The sequence below is a fragment of the Neomonachus schauinslandi genome, chromosome 8 (genome assembly GCF_002201575.2).
Source record: "Neomonachus schauinslandi chromosome 8, ASM220157v2, whole genome shotgun sequence".
NCBI lineage: Eukaryota > Metazoa > Chordata > Mammalia > Carnivora > Phocidae > Neomonachus > Neomonachus schauinslandi.
This window is the reverse complement of record NC_058410.1, coordinates 76,437,139-76,454,860: the sequence shown is the minus strand read 5'-3', so window position 1 is coordinate 76,454,860 and position 17,722 is coordinate 76,437,139.

Genomic DNA, 17,722 nt, shown 5'->3' with positions numbered 1-17,722 from the left:
TCTAAATATCATGGAAAAATGAACTTTCAATAATTTACCCTGTGAAATTTGCTTCTGCATTTTTTTAAATGTTGATGAGATTGCTTTTTAAATCACTCCATATGCCCCATATAAAGTCACATGTTTGAAATTTTAGTACTTAGAAAATGTTTCTTCAAAACTATGAAGCTCAATTTTGCTGGTAATCTCTTTCACTCTCTTTCTGCCTTAAATTCAAGGAAGTTGAGTCAATGTGAAGCTGAGTCACAGAAACTCTCACCTAGGCTTAGCATATTTTCTTCTTGTCCCCATTCTAATTGGTCCCTCCATTTCTTTTTTACTGACCTGAAGTATGTTTTCTATTGAATATTTCCCTTCAAAATCTTTTTTTGAAGTAAAATAATATACATAAACTAAAGAAGAACCGATTTTTAAATGGATAATAAACTAGAGCTCAGCAAGAGTGTACAGTGGTCACATTCAAATTTCATTTAATGGTAGAGAGAAGGGAAGAGGAGAAGAAAGAAAAAGTGAAATAGTCAAGCTATTTTCCAAGAGACTGAAAAAACCATGAAAACTATAATTTATAGTGGTTGATGAGATGCCCTTTTAGGTCTTACTTTTGGGGTGGGGGTGGAGGAATCTGCTAGTATTCAGACCAGCCAAATTCTTTGAAATGTCATTTACCATGAGGACTTTTTTTTTAAACATCCCATAAGACATGAGATGTGAAAATGTCTGATTTCATTTCATGCTTTCTCATGTATTATTCAAAATCAAAATCATATTGGAAGATGATAAAATCTCCAAGTTATCTTGTTAGAAATTCAGAGAGTAAAGCATTTCACAAAGCAAATTCTAAAAGCAGAAATTAGCATCAAAAAGAACCAAGTGTCAAATAAATTTCTCTTTCTCAAAGACAGACAATAAGGCTTATATGCACAAGCCAAATCATTCCCCTGCCCTAAGCCTCCATGACTCTCCATCACCGATATTAAAAAAAAAAAAAAGCAAAAACACCAAATTCCTTTGCTTGATATTTAACAAGGTCTATAATCTGACCTAGTTTGCATTCTAGTCTTTTCTGCTTTCCCACCACCCCTTTTAACCCTTTCCATGGACTCTTATACTGTAGAAACACCACAGGATGCTCATTTCTCTGACCACGCTGCAGGCAGCTTTATCTGGATGCTTTCTCTAATGTTTTTGTTCTTCGGGGAATGCTCTTCCACACTCCCTCCACCTTTGGTTAATTATGGCCACTTTTTAGATCATAGGGCATCTGAACGCCCTAGGAATCTTCACAAGGGGCTCAGCCATCCTCCCATGGCAGGAGAGAAAGGGAGAGTTAGAGATGCTGGGCATTTGCTTTTCTTTTTCTTTGCAACATAAATATGGACACTCGTGATAGTCTCTGCCTCTTTAATCTGTGGATACCGATGCAAAAAAGAGGAACCAGAAGGAATTTTTTCTGGTGGCAGAGGTAGTTGTAGCAAGAGAAATTTCCCAAGGTTGCAAAGACAGTAGTGTCCTGTGGCATGGACAAGAGCTCATTCTCAAAGCATGATTGGGGGTCTTCTATCTGGCTGTATTGCCTAACAGCATGATTCTCTAGCCTTCCTAGAGATCACTGAGCTCCTCAATATCCTTCTAGCAAGTTCCTCTTTTGCTCAAATTCACGCAGTAAGTTTCTGAAACTAGAGATCCTGGTTTATAGGAAGTCCATCAAAATCTTTTCCAAAATTATTTAGGGCCCAGGTCAAATTTCACCATCTCTGTTAAATCTTTGTTTTATACTTCTAAGTGGAAAGAATGTCTCTATTCTATAAAAATCCTGTAACATTTAATGTGTATATTTCTTATAAAACTCATTACCTTCTGCCCAGTATATATTTGTTTAGAGGTTTTATCTTTAGAACTATAGCGTAAACTCCTTGAAGGCAGAAACTATGCCACATTCATTGTATAACCCTGACTCACAAAAGCGCACACAGTAACTTTTAGATGGCAAAGCTTGTGACTGATTGAAGTGATTGAAAGAATAACTCAATACAAGATAAAAGTATTTATGAAACAGTTTTGACTGGACTTATTAAGAGAAGGTTATCCATTTAAGTCATATGTATCACACACAGTAAACACCAAATAATACCATTTTATTAAGATGTTTTATATATATGCATGTATATATATATACACACACATCTATATGTATATATATTAATAAGAGTTGATTTCCATACTTGACCTACACAGAAATTGGCACAAAGAGAATTTGCCCTCATCCCATGTGAAGAAAACATACCTTAAGTTCTCCAGTTGAGAACAAGGGAGGAATGACTGCCCTCTTGAGAAACTGCAGAGGTGTAGGTCAGCATACTTCTGGTGACCCTAGAGAGATGAGGGAGTGAAGAAAATGTGATTGTGGTGCTTGTTACAATGCCAAGAGGCATTAGGGTGTAGTGGTTAAGAGCATGAATTTTGACACCAAGCTATCATGACTTGAATTCTAGTCCTACCACTTTAGAGATATGCAGTCTTGGGTAAGTTATTTAATTACTGTATGCCTCAGTTTCTTCCCTTGGAAAATAAGCACAATAATGGCACCTACTTCTTAGGAATTTTATAACATTTGAACATTTTAGTGTATGTAAAATACACAGAGTCATCGTAAGTAGTACCTAAGAGAGCAACTATTTGGTAACTGTTAGTCAGCATTACTACGTCTAAAGCTTTACCTAATCTGGTTTCTGTTCCTTCATCTTTGCCACCTGTGACCCCTACAACAGCCTCCCAGTGCATCTCTTCATCATGCATTTCTGCTCTTGGGAAGGCTGCCATAGCCTTGGGAGTTTATAGTCTCACCATATAGCACTGGTTTCATAGATGTTGGTGAGCTAACCTGGGAACTTAATGGCTATTATTTTCATGAAAAAGGAACGCGTGTTCCAAAGTATTGCTATAAAACTTCACTTTTTAAATGTAACTATTTCATTAGGATTAAAGTGATGTGTAGGGGGGTAAAGGAGAGAGGAGAGGCATGTAACTACAGACTCCAAGTATGGTGTGGTTGAGAGATTAATCTGTTTCTCTCCAAAGATGAAGAGGAATTTAAGCAAAAGGGAAACAAACAAAAAAAAAAACAATATTCAAAATGCTCTAAAATGTTTTCACAAACCCCATTACTTCCATTAAATAACTTCTTAAGTAATTTGAATTTCATAAGAAATTATTGTGGAAGTTGTTTGTAGGAAGTAAGTTAGGCTGATTTTACTCTAGGTACAAACCATTTAAGAGCATTATTTCAAAAAAGAAAAGAATTCTGTTTTCTTTTCCTTTTTTTTTCCAAAAGACAAAAGTGAAAAAAGCTGTCAATTCTACCACAGTATGTATAAAAGAATCTGTTACACAAAATTAAATCATTACTGATTTTTGACAGATTTATGGATATAAAATTCATTTTCATCTTATGCACAATAATTCTGTAACGCTCTGAATCCCAGTTACTATAATGGTAGGACATCCAGTGAGGAGTAATTATAAAAGAGCAAATAGTAATTTTATCATTTGGGACTTCATGTGCTCCTCCTTATTTTCCATCAAACCTTGGTTAAAGATATTCAATGACTTTCAAACAAGTTTGTCCCATTTCTAATTTTAAATCTTGGTGTTCTGACAATGTTGCAATCTGGTTGCACTTATTGGATTATCTGAGATATGATGGATATATTATTCAGCACAAACACACAAAAAATCATATTTTCTTGGTACCACACTGTTTTAATACAACCATAATAAGGGATTTGCATTTATTTCAGTTAAAAATATTTAAGTTGGACCTCAAATAATTGCAGTTTAAGTTGTTATTTTCTGAGCTATTTTAAAGTAAGTCAGTGTATTGAAATGAAAAATCAAATGTCTTTTGGTAAAAAATACACAAGCAGATTCATTTCACTATTAATTTTCATTAATACTTTCATTATGGCATTTTCTTATTTCTATGAATTTTAAGTAATTTTCCCTCATTATCAACAGGAAATATCAAATAAATAAATAAATGAATAATAAATAAATAAATAAATAAATAAATAAATAAATAAATAAATAAGGTTTCTTTCTGTGTAAATACCCATAACTGAGATAATATAGTTTGGGAATTTTTACCTTAGAGTTCATAGCTATTATTAAAGTTGTTACTCTCAGCTTGAAAGTGTCCAGCATTAACTTTGAACCAGAAACATTTGTTTCATGTAGATTTGTATATTGTGAAATGAAATATACAACCTCTAAACCAAAGGTTAAATCTTTAGCAAACAATGTAATGCAATGAAAATGTAATTTTAATTAGTAATTATTCAACATAACTGTTTACTAAAAACATCAGAGCATCAGAGGAAGGCAAGACACATTTATCAAGTATGCAATGATTTTAGAAATTTTGGATATGCCAGTTAATGAAATCATCAAATCCTGAGAAGTAGGGATCATACCTGTTTTATAGAGAAAAGAGAAAGAGAAGGGAAAAAGCTGAGACTGTTAATAAGGATAAGAACTATTCAGTCTCACCAGGCAGCTGGCAGAGTTAGGAGTGCACACAAGACTGCCCTGATGTGGATCCAAAAGTCATACTTTTTCGTTTCATTTTTAAGTTTTGTTTACAGCACGCTGATGCAGTCCCACGTGTGAATTGCCCTTGATCTCGCTCAGTGCAGTATAAAACTTACCAAGATGAGACTAGTAATACCAACCACATTAAAGATACCTAGAGGAAGAATTCCATAAATTCCAACATAAAGGCAGGTATTTATTGGGGAAAATATTCTGTTTTTGGCTTCTACTGTTAGTCTTTAAATCAGTTATAAGACTAAAAGTCAATAGCCTTATCTACCCATAGATTATTTTCCTGTTCACCCTATTCCTTATCTTATTATATGCAGCACCTTTCATTCTTCCTATTTGAATTCCAAATATAAGGGGAAATGAGATCAAGATGATAGAGAACCAAGATAAGGAAAAATCCACTATTGAAAAATATAGTAGTGACGGAAATTTAATTTAATGCTCCTGTGTAGTTTGGAATTGAAAGCTAGGCATCAGTGTTGAAAGATTTGACATAAACTAGCTGGTAAACTACCTCTGTGCCTCTCTAGGTTTCCACCCAAAGTTGAGTCTTTGCTGATCTGACAGATGAATGTTATCTATAGCTCTTTTTGGTTAATAATGATTAAGAAGATGGCATTTGGCTTTAACTCTGTCATCACAGCATCAACGTCTGAAATGAAGTTATCACAAAGTAACTATTTAAGATAAGTCATTTAACAATCAAAGAAGTGAGGAAAGAAGAGCATATCGATACACCTCTATTTGTTTCACATGAGAAATAAATGACAACAAAATCATGATAATATTTATACAAGCTATCATTTTAGGTTTGGTGATTTGGGGATTACCATCTTGGGTATTGGGATTACTTGGATTGGGGAAGAAGAGGAGAGAGGAAGGCAAAAAACTGTGTTAGTGCTTTCTACTGGCTTTCACAAACAAGTGGAAAAGAGGCAGAAAGAGCGCAAGATCAGCACCTCCCTGTCACACTCCAAGGAAGAAGCACACACCTGCTTGGCCAAGTCTGACCTCTGCTGACCTTTGTCATTATAGGCTGTATTCACACTACTGAAAAAAGTTTTGGTTTTGACTCCAAGAAATCTGTTAGTTGCAGCTAATCCAAGTACTTTTCAACAAGAACAGTGCATTCTTCTTGTTCACAAAATTACACGGAAGTGCTGGGGGTTTTCACAAATCTTTCAACAGAAGTTTGAATGCCAGTTTTCATCACAAGGTTCATTCAGACAGTATTTTTAAGCAAAATATACTTTAGAATTGATAATATTATAGTGAAATAACATGAACAAAGGAGATAATCTTAAATTTAAAATTTAAAAACTATTGGGTGTGTGTGTGTCAGTTTTCATACCAAACAATTGTCTTCAAGAAGCAGTAAAGCCAAAAAAAAAAAAAAAAGAAGCAGTAAAGTTTTCTTTTTAATATAATGAATCAAGATTAAGCACACTTTCTTTGCTTTAATTTAGAATCACATATTTTACTACTACAGTATCAAATACATATAAAAAGACTGATGTCATTTAAAATTTGTATTCTTCTTAGAAGCCTTCAAAAGAATATATGAAACCCTCTTTTATATCATGTTTATGTACTTTGAAAAACGAAAAAGTTTTATTTTAAAATTATCAACCATAGGCTTAATTTTTATTCTAGATAAATTTTTAGAATAAATTATTAATGGCTTTCTATCTTTGAGAAATTAAGTCAATGATTGGTAAGAGTATGGTTCACAAAAGCTGATAGGTCAAAGAGTCCTATGAAATGTAGGGTTAGTTTTGGTCACAATGTTGTGTTTATTATATGTCAGGTATTTTCCTTAGTACTTTAGATATACTTACTCATTTAATCCTTAAAACAACTCTATGTATACTTTGTTTCTTCCTCTTCTTCTTCTTCTTCTTCATTTCTTCTTTTTCTCCTTCATCATCTCTACTTTAGAGATGAGGAAAGTTAATCCAGAGAAGGTAAGTAACAAAGGTAAACCCAAATAGCTGATAAGAGCCAGAGTCCAGGTTCAAACCCTGGCACTCTGGGGCCTGAGCTTGGTACCCTTAATCTCCATGCTGTCTATGCCACCTTTCACTCTGCTGCTTGATTTTGAAACCATTTGATGAAATTCCTCACAAGGTAATAACTTAGATTTGAATGACCACACGCAGGTACGTTAATCAGTGACTAGAGAAAGATCTTTCATAACATGCCACGAGACTTCTATGGAAACATAGAATTCCATAGTTTTTCCTGATTTTGTCATGTCTAACCTTCCATCCATGAATTTTGTGAGAAGAGGCCTTATTTATCAAACTTGCAGAGCTCCAAGCATGATAGCTAACATACAAGAAAATGTTAAATTAAGATTCAAAATAACCTTGACAGAATCAAAATTTTGCCTTTTTAACAAGATCAACATTCAATTTCTGCTTGGAGATTAAAAACAACAATAACAACAAAAATAAGGAACACATAAAACAGAATGAAAAACTATTTTGGCAGCAGTGGACTTGAAAAAGATCAGAGTGCTTTAGTTGACCACAGATTGCAGCAACCAAACCAAAGATGATGTCAGCTAACAACAGCCACCACCACCAAACCCTTTCTCCAACATGCCAATTACATGTTTTTATGTTGCATTAACAGAAAAAACACTGTTCAAATCAGTTGAGATTTTCTCCATCCATGTATTCAGCACTAGTCAGACAACATCTAGAATACTGAATATAGTTCTAGATATGGTATGGGACAAAGTAGAGAGAATTTAGAATAAGTTAGATGGGATTGTTCAGAATCTTTTTGGAGAATCATGCCATAAAAGAGTGGTTGGAAAACTAGAGAAGGGAAGATCTAATTGAGAACAGAATAGGATTTTTTAATATTAGGAGGTATATCATGTGCAGGAAGGAATAGACTTATTTTCTCTAATGTTTCAAAAGGAAAATATAAAATCAATGGATAAGAGATGCAAGAAGACAGATAATATTTAAGTTCAATAATGTAAATGTTTGTCTTGTGAGGAAATGAGCTCTCCATCCCAGAAGGTAAGCAACCAGAGGATGAATAAGTGTCAGCCTATTTTTATGGAGCTCTCTGATTTGAGAAAGAGTTTAAATTAAATGACCACTGAGGTCTGAAGATTCCAATGTTAGGATATTATTAATTAACTTCTTTGCACATTATATCTCTATTTTATTCTGTACCTGAATTTTTACTAAATGTTACTTCAACTTAATTAAGGAAACTAAATATATTTGTGAATTTAGTACCTTTAATCAATAGTAACATCAGTGCTAATATATTATTAGAGAAAAATTAAGTGAAATAATCAGTGTTCAAATAAATTTTGTCTAAAAGTAAAATCTCGTGATAATCTCCAGATTTATTTTCTAAATCGCAACACAGTGGAAACTTAATTTTAGGATACAAATTTAATGAATTGGTATAAAGAAAAGATAATTAATGGGCTTTTAGTGTGCCTTTGTACCTCCAAGGGTTTACAACACATCTTTGAAAACAGATACTACAAGAATCTTCATCTCTCAATACAGTAGGATAATTATAGCTTCAAACAGAAGAATCAAGCTGTGGCCCAACATCACTGATTTTAAAGTCTACTTTTGAATAGTCTTTGGCATCTCATCTTTTTGAAATTCTTGCTTGATTTTATAAATGAAAGATTTTGCTGAATTGAAACTGCCCACTTAATCTTTGGAATGCCAACTAAGCTAATTATCTTAAATGCAAATGTTTGGCTGAATTTATATCTCAGACCTGACAGGCAACACGTGACTTTTTTAACAATTGCTCAGGACTGCAAAAAAACACAGAGCTTTTCTTCGAATGCAAAAGGTGACTGCTTCACAATGCATTTCTGATTTAGCTTAGTTTCTGCAGTTTGATTCTCCTATATTTTAAATGAGATGGGAAAAAGTAGTGCTTATTTTTTTTCCCTGAAACCAACAGATAGCATTATGTAGCTTAAAAATTCCAAATCTGATTTTAAGAACGTCCTAACAATCTAAAAAATATAACTACCATGAATAATGCCACAGGGGGATGTTTCCACATATATTCAAGCCCAAGGAAGAGTACATGTTTTCTATGGTCCTGAGAAGTGTTTACAGTATTCAAGTTTTATCTTATTTATTAAATCCATAAATTGCTGAATGGTTTGGAGATGTACATAGAATTTTTTCCATAATGAAGAAAATATAGCTCAGGAATTTTTATACCAATCAAGTCACTAAAATATTTTTGTTTTGTTTTGGTTTTAGTACATCTCTAAACTTTGAGGTCGAGTTTAACTCAGGATGACATGCTATGAATGTCAAATTACAAAGATCATCACAGTATAGGGTTGGAAAAATCCTTCATTAGCTCTTCTACCTCCTTCCCACACCCTGCTCTCCTCCTCCCTTTTTTGTTTGTCCTCCTCCTTCCCCCTCCTCTTTTTCCTCCTCTTCTATTTCCCCCAGTTCTTTCTCTTTCCCCTTCCTTTTCTAGTTCTTCTTCCATCCCTTTAGTCTTCCTCTCTTCCTCCTCCCTTTTTATTTTTTTTATTTTTATTTTTTTTAAAGATTTTATTTATTTATTTGAGAGAGAGAATGAGAGAGAGAGAGCATGAGAGGGGGGAGGGTCAGAGGGAGAAGCAGACCCCCCGCCGAGCAGGGAGCCTGATGCGGACTCGATCCCGGGACTCCAGGATCATGACCCGAGCCGAAGGCAGTCGCTTAACCAACTGAGCCACCCAGGCGCCCCCTCCTCCCTTTTTAGTTAAAAAAATGCCTGCTGTAAAATGTTTGAATGCCAAAATATTTTCCTTTTATAGATTTTTTCTCACTACACTCATAAAATATTCTTATGAAGATGTAATGTTAAAAACAGACTCAGATAAAAATTTGTATCTTACTTACTTATGATCCTAGATCATGGCGGGTGATGTATTTTTGTGTTTATCATTTAAATCTTTTAAATATGAAAGACTATGTGTAATATATAAATTTGAAAACAATTTTAAAGTATTAATTTTAAATGATTTCTAATTTCAACTTCCTTAATTTTAAAGCTAAGTGTTGAACACTGTAACCACATTTTTTTCTATCATGAAAAATATTCCACTAAAATTCTTGTCCTACAGCTCACTCTTTGCTGTTTTCATGTATGTGTGTATGTATGTGTGTGTACCTCTGTGCATATATTGAACATTTAGTGATTAAAATTTCAGTCTGACAGTTGGAGTTCTAAGCTTATTTGACTATATTTTGATAACCTTTTAAGTCTCCAATGTACTGACCACAGACGTGAGTTGGCAAAAATGGATGAACCCTAATTATCACATGGCATTATTCACTAGACTGTAACAAAATAGAATAAAAAATTGAGGACCACAGCAAGGAGGGAGAAGAGAACCCCATCCAGTTGAAATACTTTAATCAGGACTTATCCAAGTGGAATCTTTCTCAGTTTTCCTTTGGGGTTGTTCCATGGCAGGAAAAGGGGGAAAAAAGCAAAATTTTGTCACTGCAGAGTTAATGTGTGAGAACAGCATATCCTGCCAAGAGGTCACAACACAAATGCCGCCTTGATTCTCATTTTAATGGCCTAGTCAGTTATTCTTTAAGAACATTCCAGTGACTGGTAGAGAAGAAGAATGGGGAGAAGAAACCCAGAGCACACGCAGGAAGAGTTTGTTTCTTTGTTTTTTTTGTGCTTTTTTTAAACTAATGATTTGATGCTAAAATTTTCTCAGCCAGGAAAATTTTCAGGCTTTCTTATAACTCCCCACGTTTTCCTTCCATTTTTTGGTAAAGCATACAAAAAGCTGCAAAACCAGCTTGAGATTTCCCCTACTGCTGGAGGATGAATAATGGGACACTGGCCATCAATGTGTCTGCTTTCATCAGTCAGGACAAGGTGCACCTCTTCTGAAGCTGGCCATCCTAACAGGCCTGAGTCTTTCGTCTGCAGACTGACAGGTGGAAATCTATAGAGCTAAACAATCTCAAAGGTTTGTGTAGAGAGTAAGGGGAGTTTTAAAAAAACTTTTTTTTTAAGAATTTTAAACCTGACACATAGGGGTTTCCAAATAAGGGTTTGATCTTTCCAAATAAAAATATTACCCTGGCCTTCTCTCCAGCCAGTGAATGCTTTGGCAGGAAAGCATGAGATGTGTCTTTCGCATTCACGTATCATTTTTATTGATAGCTATATATCTAGAAAACAGACCCTGCATAAGAATATATGCAATAATTGAGAAGAGATTATTGTGGGGCTTACAATTAAGCAAAAAAAAAAAAATTATATCCCTCATCTGGCCTCTATGCCAATTATCTTCCACCTTGATTTTGCAACACCAAGCACTTCAATTTTCTCGAAAGGCATTGTGAAATTCTTCTAAAATATTCAAAACAAAATTATGTTTTGTTTTCTTAATTTTAAAAACTAAACAAAATATGGCATCTAGAACCTTTGGGAACTGGTGGCCATGGGTAGGGAGTGGTGGAGCATCAGACGAATTGTGGTGACATCTGGACCTAAGTCTGGCTGCCCATGCTTCAGAACGAGCATAGGACATGTGGGCCCTATGGTTCTTCAGATTACTCTTCTCCGAAAAACGGGGAAAAACAAGTCCTAAGCACCCAAAGAAATCCCTTTAATGATACAATCGTTCTTTTTAAAGTGTAAAAGCAACATTTAACATGAACACGAAATAAAATAGTGATGTTTGCTTGTAATTACAGGTCACTTCTGGTTTTCCTAAAAGACATAAAACACACAAAGCTAGACTGTGGGTGCATAAGGGAAATTGTGTGGAGCTCTTTGTGGGTGGTATCACAACGAAGTTTGAGTTAAATAACAGAGTCTTCTACAGTTGGGCTTCTTCTTTTTTTAAAAGGTAAATATACTTAGAGGAACAGCCCTGCATGATGGCAGAAAAAGTGGTTGCTTATGTGGTAAGATTTGAAAGACCTCTACCGACTTATCCAAAAATATTTCTGCCACCAGCCTGCGGTGTTCCCAGGAAATTTCTCACCATTCCTTTGGGACATTATCTCCAAAATGTCCCTTAAAATGCAAGTGGATTACCTCACAGCTCTGGCGTATTGATTCATTATACCCTATTATCATAGTAGTGAGAATTTATTTGCTCTGCAAGACAGTTGAGGTGAGAGTGTGAAAACTGGGTTCGGCAACAAAGAAAACTAGGAGGAGCAAGACACACTTTGTAGAAGAGCCCCGGGGACAGGGAGTACCCTGCTCAGGGAATGCTGAGAGGGAGGAGGGAACAAGGCAGGGAAAGATGGTAGGCGACGTCATTGTCTCCCCGCAGACTCCTATTTCCAGCTCCACATTCCCAAACTACACAATGATTTCTTCCTCTTTACAACTTCCAAAGCCCTTTGTATTTTACCACCCACATGAGAGGCATCCTATACTTCCTTGTCTTGATGGTGACCCATCTGTTTGTCCTCCGGCCACTTTTAATTCTCCATGCTCTGTCCTTCAAATCTCAGTAATTCTCGAGGCCTTGTACTATGTAAGTGCTATACAGATACTTATTAAATAAACAAATAAAACCAGTACATTGGAGATGGTTGCCCTGGGATTCTAGCAAATGTGGGATCTGATTTGCTCATTTCACACAATCCAGGCAAGGGTTTGCAAAGATTGGTGATCCAATTGCTTACCTGCCTAGTTATCACGGCACCTTCTGTGCACTCACAGGATACCATTACTTTGCCCACTTATAGGGTTTTTGTTTGTTTTGTTTTACATCTCTGTCTCTCTGATTAAACTTTGTATTATGAGACGAATAAGACCAAAATGTATTCATTGTTTTAGTATCTTCTATATCATTTTTAATATCTGTTTTCCCTTTCTCTGCATCTCACCAGATGCCCCCTGCCCCACCTCACTGTCTCTGACCATACTTGACACATAATATCAAAGAAGCCTGAGAAGGAATAAAAAGAGAGAAAAGGGAAGGGAGGGAGGAAAGGAATGAGGGAAACAATAAGAAATATTCTTACAACCATGTTATTTTTTTCTTCCAAGGGAAGCTATGACTAAATCATATGCACATGCTGACAGCATTTCGGTTGCATGGCCATATCTGAGGAAGGGTTTACCTACTTGAGTCGTTGTGCTGAGTTTGACAGGTTGGGGGTGGGGAGTGGCCGAGGGACAGTTTCAGGGTCATGCCAGAAGTTTTATGTCTCTCTCATCTCATTACTACTCTTCCAGAATGGAATTCTTTATATGATTGTATCATGCTAACTAGTTCTCCTATTTTGTAGGTTGAACAGGCTGGGATGTGAATATACCCTCCTCCTAAACAAAAGATTACTGAGAAACTGGACCTACATTTTGCGAAGGTCTTAATTCATACCTCTCAGATAACGTTATACCACTTCAGATTCTGCTTGTAGATACAGAAGTTGAAAAGTGTGTCTAGTCTTTCGGAGATGCTGTTGAGAAACTGTTTACTTTGTCAAGGTCCGTGATTGCATGGGTCATTACCCATGCATGCAGCTATTGAACAAAAACTGCCCACACAGCAGCTTTCCTAAACAGGTCTCTGGAATAGCCCCATTGTCCTTTGGTCTTTTACCGCAGTGCTGTTTCACTTGCTTTTTACTGCATGGCCTGGAAGCCCATGTTTTGACTATGGAGGACATCAAGCTCCTGTACACTGGGTCACTTTTGTCAAAATCATTTTTGCTCAGCCTACAAAAGCACACAATGATCTAGGTATTAGGTAAAGTCTTTGTGGTATTAATTTTTCTATTCTTTAGTACGTGGATCTAAACATGATCGGCATTCATAAATAATGAATGAGTATACTTGTAACTCTAAGTAAACCCAAGCCTATAGACCTTTTTTCCCCAGCAGTGTCATAGTAGAAATTTACAAGCATGGACTTTCTAGTTACATTTGGAAAAGACTCCCAAAGAAGGAACTGATAGTTCACATATTAGTACCAGTAGTTTCTCAGTACAAGATGTGTAAGAGAGGATTCAGAGTCCAGAACAATTTTAGAATCATGAGGTGAACTGATGGTTTTTAATTTTGGTGAAAGGTGTGCTACAGCTTTGAGGGGCTCATGGGAGCCATTGAGAGATATCACATGGGGGTGAGAATAGATACAGGACACATTTTTCAGCATGGGCCTTGGCTCTAGATGGTTTTGGAGAAGCACAATGTTCTCATTTACAAAACCTGTGTTGTATAGACCCTATGTCCCAAGAAAACTGAGAAGAATAAAATTATAACTGCAAAACAAACAAACAAAAATTAAATTCCTCAGTAAAGGAGGTTTAACTCTGGTACATTTTTTCAAACATGCTTCTGAAAATTTACAGGATTTACTCAAGTGTAGAAAGAATGCTCTCCACTTGGCAACTAGTATTTATGTGATGACTCAGCAGTTTCAGTTCCAGTAAAGCCAACACTCTATAGACTTCAGTAATGCTTGTGTTTATGATGTATAAGAAAGAAGAAAAATAAGTAAAATAAATTTAAAAAGTATGGTATAACTATAAAGGATTGAAAAGACTTTCTATCATTCCCAGGAGGATGAAAACTCTGGAGTTGGATGCAATAGAATTCTGTGGTAGGAATTAGGCTTCTCAGAAACTCCACTGACATTTCAGTTTTTAGTAAAGAACTGAGTGAAGTTGTTTTCTTTTTTTCCAACATGTAAAACTATGGTCACTCCTTCCTTCTCAATTAGTTGTCCAACAAATGAAGTAAAGGTCTATTAAAAACATGATTAAAGAAGGCAATCTGATTTTGTGTTTAGCCACAAAGGACAATGGTTATCACAAGAGCAAAGTGCCCTGAAGTTTCATATGGCCTCCTTTGGACAAAAAAAGGATTGTGAGATACACAGAAGAGCCACAAATCAGCAATCATCCAGCCCTATAATCAAAGATTCTAGGTAGTCTCCTCAGCAGCAAATTTGGTAAAGAGCCCATTGAAGGTTTCTGATGTATCACTAAGAGTAAGTCAAGATTCTTGGAGAGTTCTCACAATATACTTGGAAAAAAATAGATCATTGATTTTTGTATAAGACTTTGGAATATGCATTGTTGCTTCTCAAGATATTTACAAGAAAGCAGTCTTATTTTCTCTCATGGAAGTCATTCATTCTCAACCTACAGAAACCAATTTTTCAGCATGTGATTCAAAAGCTCAAAATAATTTCATAACATGAACACACCATGCACACATAACTCCAGAGAGATGCACAAAAGGAAGAAGGGAAAGAAGCATTACACAAGCAAGATACTATCTAAATAGACTCTTTGTGAACAAATTATTAGTGCTTACCAGTATAAAAGTATGACAAGAAACCTGAGAGAGAAAAATGAAAATATTCAATCTATTGAAAAAGTTCAGTCAGGTGATAAGATTAGAAAAAAAAAAAACCAACTCTTCTATATCAGCAATATCTAGGTAAATATGTAATAGAAGGTTATCATTTATGCAGAGGCAACAAAAATATAAAACATTTAAGATTGGGATGCCTGGGTGGCACAGTCGGTTGAGTGACTGACTCGGTTTTGGCTAATGTCATGATCTCAGGGACCTGTGATCAAGCCCCACGTCTGGCTCCCTGCTCAACACAGAGTCTGCTTGAGACTCTCCCTCCCTCTCCCTCTGCCCCTCCTGCTTGTACTCTCTCTTTCTCTCTAAATAAATAAATAAATCTTAAAACAAAAACAGACACTTAAGATTACTCTTGACCCGGGGCACCTGGGTGAGGCAGACGGTTAAGCTTCTGCCTCTTGGTTTCACTTCAGGTCTCCGTCTCAGGGTGGTGAGATTGAGTCCACGTCAAACTTCATGTTCAGTGCAGAGTCTCCTTGGGATTCTCTCTTTTCTCCCTCTGTCCCTTCCATTCATGTTCTCTCTCTCCATTTCTCTCTAAAATAAATACATAAATCTTAAAAATAAAAAAAAGATTACTCTTGACCCAAACTAAAATACATAAAAGTATCACCTTTTGCTGATAAGCTCTTAAATATATTTTATATTTATTGACAAGAAGACTAGTCAATATAAACATGTCAATTCTTTGCAAGGTAATTTATTGGCTTCATGAAATTTAAATTCAAATTCAGGAAGGGAGGGCAGATATTGAACAACTAAGAATTTTTTGAAAAAGAACAGTAATTTTTTTTTTTTTTAAGATTTTATTTATTTATTTGACAGAGAGAGACATAGCGAGAGAGGGAACACAAGCAGGGGGAGGGGGAGAGGGAGAAGCAGACTCCCCGCCGAGCAGGGAGCCTGATGTGGGACTTGATCCCAGAACTCCAGGATCATGACCTGAGCCGAAGGCAGTCGCTTAACTGACTGAGCCACCCAGGTGCCCAAGAAAAGTAATTATTGGGCCTTGTTCTTACCAGATATCAAAGTATAGTATAACCCATGATACTCAAAACAATACATTTTTGGCAGAAGAACTAATGGCCAAATAAAATGAACATAATAAATATAGCAGGAAATCGCCTATCACAGATATTACTTTAATATATAATAAAGGTGAAATCATAAATTGGTGGGGGAAAAAAAGAATTATTTATTAAGTGGTACTGGGAAAATGATTCTTATATGGAAGGAAAACAGAGCCTTACTTTATAATTTATATTTTAAAATTTGTGTGGACTTGCAATTATAATACAAAGCTATTAAAATTATCAGACTGTGGTTTAGACTATCATTTTTTAAACAAAATAAATGAAAAGAATAATAAAGAATGAATTACCAAAAACATTCTGGATTTGGAATACCAAGAAACATGATTAAATAAAAGTTAAAGAAAAAAATTTCAGAAAAATTTCCAGTAAATATAACAAAAACATAACCAATAGGAAAAATATATATAAATTCAAATCAGGATGGGGAATAAATAGCCTGAGAAATTGATTTGAAATTACCTTAGGTTTGTCTAAGATATATCATGGACCAGCTGTGAAGGTTCATATCCCATCCAAGAAGTAGACATAAAACAAATCCTGACTGTTTGGACAAGGAATTCATAAAGAAGGCTGATTCTATGCCTTGGTCAATAGTGAGTGAAGGTCTGAAGTTTCAGAAGTATGCAAATTTCCTCCAAACATCTATCGGCGGAGCAATTTATTGATATATTTTGCAGTGTACTTGCTACTATGGGGGACCCCAGAGAATGAAAGCATAATTATCATCTTTCCATATCCTCCTGGAAAAATCAACCTTTATGTTCTAGAAATCTGCCTTCCTGTTTTGGTCAAAAGCCTAGGTTTAGAGTGGTGAGAGAGATGGCTTTCCAACAGATGAGGGCTCCCACATGAGAAAGAAAAGGGGATCATCTGTGCTTCACAAGAAGTAGAAAATGTGTCCTGTTCATATCAGCTCCTAGGAGTAGGAAGATTCCTTATTTTTTTCTAGTATGCATAGAGTAGCCAGAAAAACATTGGCATGATGTTCTGCCACCTGCTGAAACACCTTTTATCCCAATTGCAACTTCATAAGACTCCTATCTACCCAGTCTAATTTTCCCAGAATCAGAGACCAGGATGCTATTAAATTTGCATTAAAGAAAATGTCTGAGAAAAAGGAAATAAGGAGGAGGGGGGTCTGGTAAAGCTGGGAGCCTTATCAGACTCCAGTGTAAGTCCGAGGAAAGGAAAGAAGAAATTTGGGTGGAATGATCCTGGTTGCCTAACAGTCTAAGAAAGGCTCAGTAAAGTCTTCTGGGGGTCCTTGAGCCAAAATTGACTTCCCTTTCCCTGCTGTACCCCAAATCAGGTCATTTGCACCACAGAAGCCTGGCCTCTGAAAATGGGGTGAATGATGAATTTAAAAACTCAACAGCTGGGGCGCAGGTCAATTGCCTCCTTTTGCTGGCAGGTGTGCAGCATTCTCATGCTGCTACCCCTTCCAAGACGACATGGCAATTAACATCTTCCTCAAACTTCCACAGCACCCATGATTAGAGCCAATTCCTCTTTTGAAGCATACAGATACTTCTGGTAGTACATTTCTTCTCCCAGGTAGAAATATTTAAAGAGTCCCTTTTTCTCCTATCACGCTGTGAGATATTTGAGGAGAAGGTCTATGTGTTTTCATTATCATAGCCTGA